General features: G+C 30.2%; 1 protein-coding gene across 1 annotated transcript in view; it reads left to right on the forward strand.

The window, feature by feature from the left end:
• LOC106681839 (lachesin) overlaps nt 1–8150 on the forward strand; it is a gene marked incomplete at its 5' end in the record, with an annotated part of 271331 nt that overhangs the window by 172171 nt on the left and 91010 nt on the right.

Here is an 8150-nt window from a genome sequence, read left to right on the forward strand (position 1 = left end):
ATCTTCTGTTTTTTGTATTTTGTGCTGTATCTATTATTTTTGTGTTTTCAAAGTTGAATTCGTGGTTCAGTTTTATGCTGTGATAGGCCAAAGCTGTGCAATTTATATTTTTAGTGTTTTTAAAATTGGTGATGTGCTGCTTAATCCTAGTTTCTAGTTTTTTTGATGTTTCACCAATATATACTTTTTCACAATTTTTACAATCTATCTTATAAATGGATTATGGAAGTAATAAACCTCAAAAAATTATAAAAAATTGACTCACCAGACTTCCTAGAGAGATAATCCAGATAATAGAACTTATAACAGGATGTCCTGCAGCAGCTTGGGCTTCAGTCTTCGGGTTGTGGTTTGGTTTCCCAGGTTGTAGGTCACTGTTCCTTTCACTGTTGGTAACTGGGAGTGGATCTTCATGAACCTTTTTTTAATGTAATCCTCTATTGTCTCCATTTGTGAGATTCCCGATGCCATTGGCTGTTTCTTACAAACCAAGGAGCATCCACTGAAATTCTTGGGATTTTATTTTGAAAATATTATAATTTTTTTCCTTTTCGTAAAGGATACCGCTCCCCAGACTTCACAGCTATACATCAGCAGTGGCCTGAGAATTGTTTTAAAAATAAAAATAACTTTTTCTGATTTTAATTTGATTTTTCTTTTAAGGATTATAGTATTCCTAACCTTGCGTAGGTTTGAGTTAGTTTGATGTTGATATGGTGTTTAGGCGGCGATCGAGTTAAATTCACTGTTTGGATACCATTTTACATTTTTATTTAGTTTAGTTATTTAATATCTTTTTAAAAAAATGCATACTTTTTCAATGTTACACAAATAAATTTTGCTGATCTTCATAACTGTTATTCTACTGTACCCATTTAGGTAATTTTTTTATAATTGAATTTCCTATCATTTTGTAACATGATAAGATATAGTATATCAAGAAATGAATACTTTTTTAATCTACTGGCCAATAATGCCTAATTTTTATCATAATTTATTTTCTACGGTAGAAATCAACGATTTTAGTTGCGAAAACAGCGAGTAATTCGAAGTATATATGGGAAGTGGGATGATAAATAGCTCTATTAGGGCTTACATTTTAGCAAATTTACTCTACTTTAAATAATGCTCTCTTAGATTTTCTATTGTTGTTGGTAGTTGTTAAGATATAAAGCTTCGAATAAAAAATGTATTATTTTTAACGTTTTAAACAGTCGCCATTTTGTAATCCCCTACCTATACTTGGCAGACTCATCAATTTTGACTAGTAATTATACCTAGTTTTTAATTAAGTAATTAAATATTGGGGTGAAATAACTGCCTTTTTTTCCTCTTAGGCTCATTTATGACATTAATAGAATTTATGACATTAATAAAGATTTTATGTTGTATATTTTTATGTTTTTTTTAATAAAAAATCCATCTCTCCGACATATATGTATTGTTTAACAAATTTTATGGAAACATTATGTGAAACCTTTTAAAAATTCATAGCAAGTGTCGATAATAATATAAAGATCTGTGAATAATATGTTCTTCCTATTACCTCACATGACTTCATGTTATAAATGTTTAATTATTATTATAATTAAACTATAATACTGCTTTAAAGAGATAAAATCTCTAATATAAGTTCAAAGCGAAGGATAATTGGCACAGAGAAAGTAATCCTGGAGAAAGTGCTGAGAGTTTGGCTGAAGAGTACGCTGGTGATATTAGCAGAGGAAGGGCCCGGGGCGGATCGTAGACTTGGCTGGAAATGTGACAAAAACTGTCCTCTTTGTTTTGCCCTTAGTTCCAGCCTTCTCACCCCTCAACCACTCAGCATTTTTCTCCTTCCTCTTCAAACGGCGCCGCGTGAGATCGTTAGGAATTAGATTGCTTCATCCACAACAAGAGGGTTTCGAGAATCTTTGGACCGAAAACAGTAAAAATAAGTAGATATTTTCTATAAATTTTGAGGAGTAAATATTATTAACTTCTGGTAGGGGTTATGAATAAACATTAATTTATTTGCTGTGTTAATATACGGGTAATTCCCGAACCAACATTTTTTAAAAAATATTATATTCTGATTATTTACAAAATTTTAAAGGCTGAATATTAGTATATTTTGTTTTACATAACCATTTAAAGTTTATTCTATTATTATTTATATTTATTTATTCTATGTGAGAAAGAGATAGTCTGTGGTGCGGACAGTTATACTAACACAAATAAGTATAACTTATTTTATTATAGTTTTATAATAACATATAGCGTCAACGTATAGGCCTAAATTTGAGGCCTTGGTCAAGGCTGAAAGTAAAAAAATTGTTTGACAACCAAGAGATAGTGAAAACAAAAAAATTATTTTTTTTATTTATTGATATTTACAACTGTATAAAAAATACAACAAGTAAATTTGATCATAATGGCATAATGATAATGATATGATACAGCATGTAGAGAAACTACTCAGTGGTCGAACTCTAAAAACATTTTACAATATAAGGTCACGAGGCCATCTTCTTTTCAGGCGCCTCGGAGGATTGCAAGGAATGGAAGAGGAAGCAATTGAAACTAGTGGGTTTGGGTGGTTAGGGAGTTTATAATGAAAGGAATGTTATCGGGTTCGGGCTAGATCGGTTACATAAGGAACATTTAAGTCTTTGTGGATGGTTTTCTTAGTAACAAAATAAGGAGCATTGAGGATTTTAAAAAAAAAATGAAAACAAAAACTGTAAAGTAAGAAATTAAGAAGTTATATGTAATAACCCTTTCCTATATTATAGAAGTCTTTGTCACTTTGCAACGTATGTGCCGATTCCCTTCAACACAGGGACACCTTTCTCATCGTGTGTAATGGGTACAAGATGCTAAAGGGACAAAAACTATTATCCAAGTAGTTTATACACGACACCTCTACCTATAGTGTTTGGTGTTTGTTTGACCCTTGTTATTATTCTTGGGCGTGGCTAATGATAGCCAATGAGGAATAAGATTTAACAAAACATTTATAATCATTTGTTATCTTGTTTATTTCTTGTAAGAAGAAAAACACAGAAGTAGGCAGACCGAAGAGAGAACAGGTTGGACTTCGACGAGAAGTCCTGAGAAGCTCTAATCAGACATGGAACGAACTATAAAGATATAAAATTGGTAAACTTGTAAACTCTAAAGCCTTTGAAAAGAAATTGGATAATATTAATAGTTTTGTAGAACACAAATAATCTTAATTAATAAGTATAGATATTTGGATACTTGTCTTCAGCAATTATCCCGGGTAAATATAAAAATACAAAATTTCAATATTGCAAAGATAGGAATTAAAAAAAATAAAATATAAAAGAATCGTTGAAAATATTAGCAAAACAAAAAATAATTAAAAATCTAGTGCTCTGTATAGATAATGAAAAAATTTAAATCAACATGATGCATATCGTAGAAAAGTAAAAAAAATGAGAAACAATTTTCATGTTATTGTGTTCTCATTTTGTTTTATTTTTCTAATATCTATAATCTTTGTTATTTTTATTTATTAAATTCTGATTGTTGCAATATTGTATTTATCTTTATTTATAATCATTTGTTATCTTGTTTATTTCTTGTTATAATGTTTCTTCGTTTTCAATATTATTTCGATATCTTTTTTGTTTTTAGTCATGATGAAGAAGTAACATTTATACCAAAACGTTGGCACAAAATGTTTCTAATTTGTGTTTATTATTACCCTAATGACCGCAACCCCGACCATTTTGTCCTCACATTGAATCTACTGCTAACAATAAAAATTTCATTATATTCTATTTTATAGATAGACTACTGGAGGAACAGCTGACAAGAAATACTCATACAAGACTGAAAAGATAGGAATACTGCTCGTAAATTCCGACGTCTACTATATTTTCTAGACAAACGGACTTCCAATCCATTACATAAGACTAATCTTCATGACTATAATATTGCCTATCTGAATATACTGAGTTAAACTTTGGGGCTCCACTAAGCCATCGAATTCCTCCCGTATCCAATCCTTACAGTCCAAAATCCTTCAGGACAACATCCAATGTTCTATATGTTACCGACTTGGCCAGAACCAGATACCAATTCTTCCATGATAAACTTCCCAACCACCCAAACCAACATGGCTTCATGGCTTTTCGTTCATTTCCTGATAATCCTCCTAGACGTCTGAAAAGAAGATGGTCCCGAAATCTTCTCCTTGAGAAATGTTATTGGAGTTCTATCAATGGGTGGAGTCTCCACATGTTTGTATTATGTCATTTTATAACTCATATCAAATTTACTGGTTGTATATATTTTTATACAGTTGTAAATAACTATATAAAAAATATATAAAAAAAAGAGAGAGATAAACTAAGGTAAATAGTTACTGTGAATAGAATTAAAATAAAAAAGATATATGTTGAGGACAGCAGTTTAACTGTTGTTTCAGTACTGCTCACAAAATGGTATCTAGAATAGATATTTTGATAAATTTAGTAGGCTATTTATAATATAAAAAATTACTATTCGAAGTAGAAATAAATAGGTTACTCATGTTAGAAATTAACTTTTATTTTACATAAATAAAATAACACTTTTAAAATTTTATTATTAAATTAATATCAGAAAATATAAGTTTCACGGTTAATTTAAAAAAATATTTTTAATCATTTATTTATTTTTATTTACACCTGTGTAACACATATACAACAAGTAAATTTGCTGTAGGTGAGATAGTGACATGATACAAACATGTGGAGAATCTATCCATTGATAGAACTCCAATAACATTTCTTTTCAAACGCCTAGGAGGATTATTAAGTAGTGAAGGAGAAGCCAGGATAGAAACAAGTGGATTTGGGTGATTGGGAAGTTTTCCATGGAAGAAATGGTATCTGATTTTGGCCAAATCGACAACATATGGGACATTGAGGTCATGATGGATGACTTGATTTGTGACAAAGTAAAGAGCGTTAAGGATTTTGAACTGTAAGGATTGGATTCGGGAAGAATTTGATGGTTTAGTGGAGCCCCAAAGCTTAACTCCGTATGTCCAGATGGACCTTATAATAGTCATGTAGTCATAGGTCCTGTATAATCAATCTTTTGTAATGTATTGGCAATTTAGACCGATTGTCTAGTAAATGTTGTAATAGTCGAAATCGACGAACAGTTTCCTGTCTTTTCAGTCTTGTATGAGGATTTCATGTCAGTCGTTTGTCCAGATGTAGTCCTAAGTAACGGATCTGTTCGACAGGAATAAGTGGAGTATTATTAAAGGATACTGTTGGGCAAGAGGTCATTGGTTTACGACGAAGGGTAAATGTGATTTGGTGGGATTTATTGGAATTAATTTTAATCCTCCAATTTTGGCACCATTCTTCAAGGGTGGGATTGGAGAGTTTGGGATACAATGTAAGGATCATTGTTCACTGACAATAGACATGTATCATTGGCAAACGTGGTGAGGATAGTGTTAGCAAGGGTTGGGATGTCAGCTGTGAAACTGTATAAAGGATAGGACCAAGGGATAGGGATGAATAAGCGCCGTTGTAACTTACTTGAAATAATCTGTCGGAGAGATAAGAACGGATAATGAGGAAGTATGTAGGGGGTAGGAATTTACGGATCTTGTATAGCAGTAATTTAAAATTAGATACTAGAAATTCAAACCGACATTTATACAGAAATTTGTATTTAAGTTTATTTGTGATTTTTATGGTTGAATTTTAATATTATTTAGATTTAAGTTTAATATGACTTTTAATTATAAAATAAAAAAGAACTTTGTATAGAACACGAAATAGAACGATAATATGTCTAATCTGGTGTGAGGTTGAATATTATAGTGTTGATAAGACATTTAGAGGAAGAAGTAAGTTGGTAGGAAAAGTGAAACGAAAAAGGTCGGCCGTATGATGCATTAAGAGGCGTGGCAGTAGAGTTGGGGAAGAGTACAGGCACTAGACGTACATAATAGTGGACGTTTCTAGTATCAAGGTAAACCTAAACCCCAAGGGCGTGGCTTCTTTGGCTTCAGTTTTGCTTTGAAGAAGAGTACGATTATACCACCTCCTGAAAGGATTAGTCTGAATATAGTTAAATTTTTAATTAAACGAATTATTATTAAAGAGATATATAGGGAGATGGTCAGGGTTGCGGTCAAAAGAGAAATAAAAATAGTTTACAACTATTTATTTTCCAACGTTTCGCCCCACTTTGCAGGGCTTCATCAGGGCTGTCCAAGTAAATAAGTTGAACAGCTCAACTGTAAAATAAATTAATAAAGAGTGTTGAGGCTTTATGAATCCGATTTATTATAATTGATAAAAAGCATATGTATTGAAGTTACATATTGCGGAGAGCAACTTACCCATTGTTTCAGACTCGTTCCTAAATAGATTAAAAAAAAAAGAAAGTATATTTTCATATATCATAAAGGTGACGTTTAATATAAACCTAAGTATTACTATTCCAACTGGAAATAAATAGGTTACAAAGAGAAGAAATTAACTTCTCAAGTTTCGTGGACAACTTTCCCAGTATCAGGGAAACTGGCGCAGTTGTTTAGAATAAATTTCATTCTCCTCTTGAATAATGTCATCAAATTGTATTTTGATAAGGTGGGGTCCTTCTCTTGATTTATTTCCTCTTTATCTTTCCAGGGATGTTGTTCTAATCAGAACATTATCGATGTTAAGGATCCTGAAAGGCAAGGACTTTGAACAATGAATAGAATGGAAATACATTATTTTAAATTTACTCTAAAGTAAAACTTTATACCGCCTCTTTATAATCTTATCGCATAATTAGACCACTGGGAAATGAATTATTAATGAGGCGTGCTTAAGGATAAGGAAAATCGGCTTCTTTAGATTTCAAATAAAGGAAGTAAATATTCACTTACCTATCTATAAAATCTTTTCCGATATTTATTTGAAAAAAAAAACAACAAATAAATAAAATATTATTTATTATTATTATTATTATACAAATAAATATTTATTGCTTTTCATCTATTGATCTCCCTCAACCATCTTATACGGTTTATTGTATTTTTATTTTTATCGAGTTATAACTTATCGTTATGACCCATAACTTTATCATCTTTGATTTTATTCCTATGATTATTTTTTTCAACAAAACAATACAGGTCTGGGATGTTCCATATTCGCCAGGATACTCAATAGACAATAAATAAAGATATTTAAGTTAATAAGTTTTATTTAAGTTTAAAAATTAAGTTTTTTCCTATGAACCTATGTTTATTAATTGCTTCTTGAGTCTCCTGAGGGACTCAAATAATTAAATTTTTATTTTTCTGTTTCCTAAATAATTCATATTATGTTAATAACTAATGGCAACTTTGTTACTTCTTAGAGTACAGTTTAGCAAAATATAACAAATATATGTACTCAGAACTGCGATCAGGAGAGACCAGACATGGTCGGTTGTCTTCGATTTTCCATTTTATACTACTTTTTCTTTATTTTTCCTCTTTATTTCATAATCAAAATCTTTCATAGTTAATATTTATTAATTTTGTATTGTTGTTAACAATACGAAACAGTAAATTATTTTAGATAGACAAAATTAAAGTTACTTTGGAGAAACATTTTTAGAAAATTTAGCATCTAAACCCTATTTAACTGTTTCAATGAGGATATAATCTTGTTAATATTAAACAGCATTTAATTTTGCAGTGATATAACCAGATTACATAAAAACTGTAAGCTGTTTTTGAGAAAATAAAAAACAAATCGAAAAATCAATAATTGATAATTGATTTTCCAAATAACCATATCTGCCTGTATTCTTTCTTAAATCCACATGATTAATTTATTATATTACAATTTGAATTAGAAAATTATGTGTATGCTTAGTAATAGATATTATTGGATCCTCATTTTTACCATATTGTGTATCATCTTGTTTTATTCTCATTATTATATTAATTCATTAATTGTAAATTTGCAGCTTTATTATTTTTATTTAATTTGATTTAACTTTTTTTCTAATAAATGTTATTTTATTCCTTACTTCATTTTCATTTTAGTAGTTGTTAATTAAATTATTTGTAATATCACTAGAGATAAATTCATATTTTACTTCTTCGACGTAAACCCATGGCCTCTTCCCCTACAATATCCTTTAATAATACC

The sequence above is a fragment of the Halyomorpha halys genome, unplaced genomic scaffold, assembly GCF_000696795.3.
Source record: "Halyomorpha halys isolate HHAL.00 unplaced genomic scaffold, Hhal_1.1 Scaffold368.1, whole genome shotgun sequence".
NCBI lineage: Eukaryota > Metazoa > Arthropoda > Insecta > Hemiptera > Pentatomidae > Halyomorpha > Halyomorpha halys.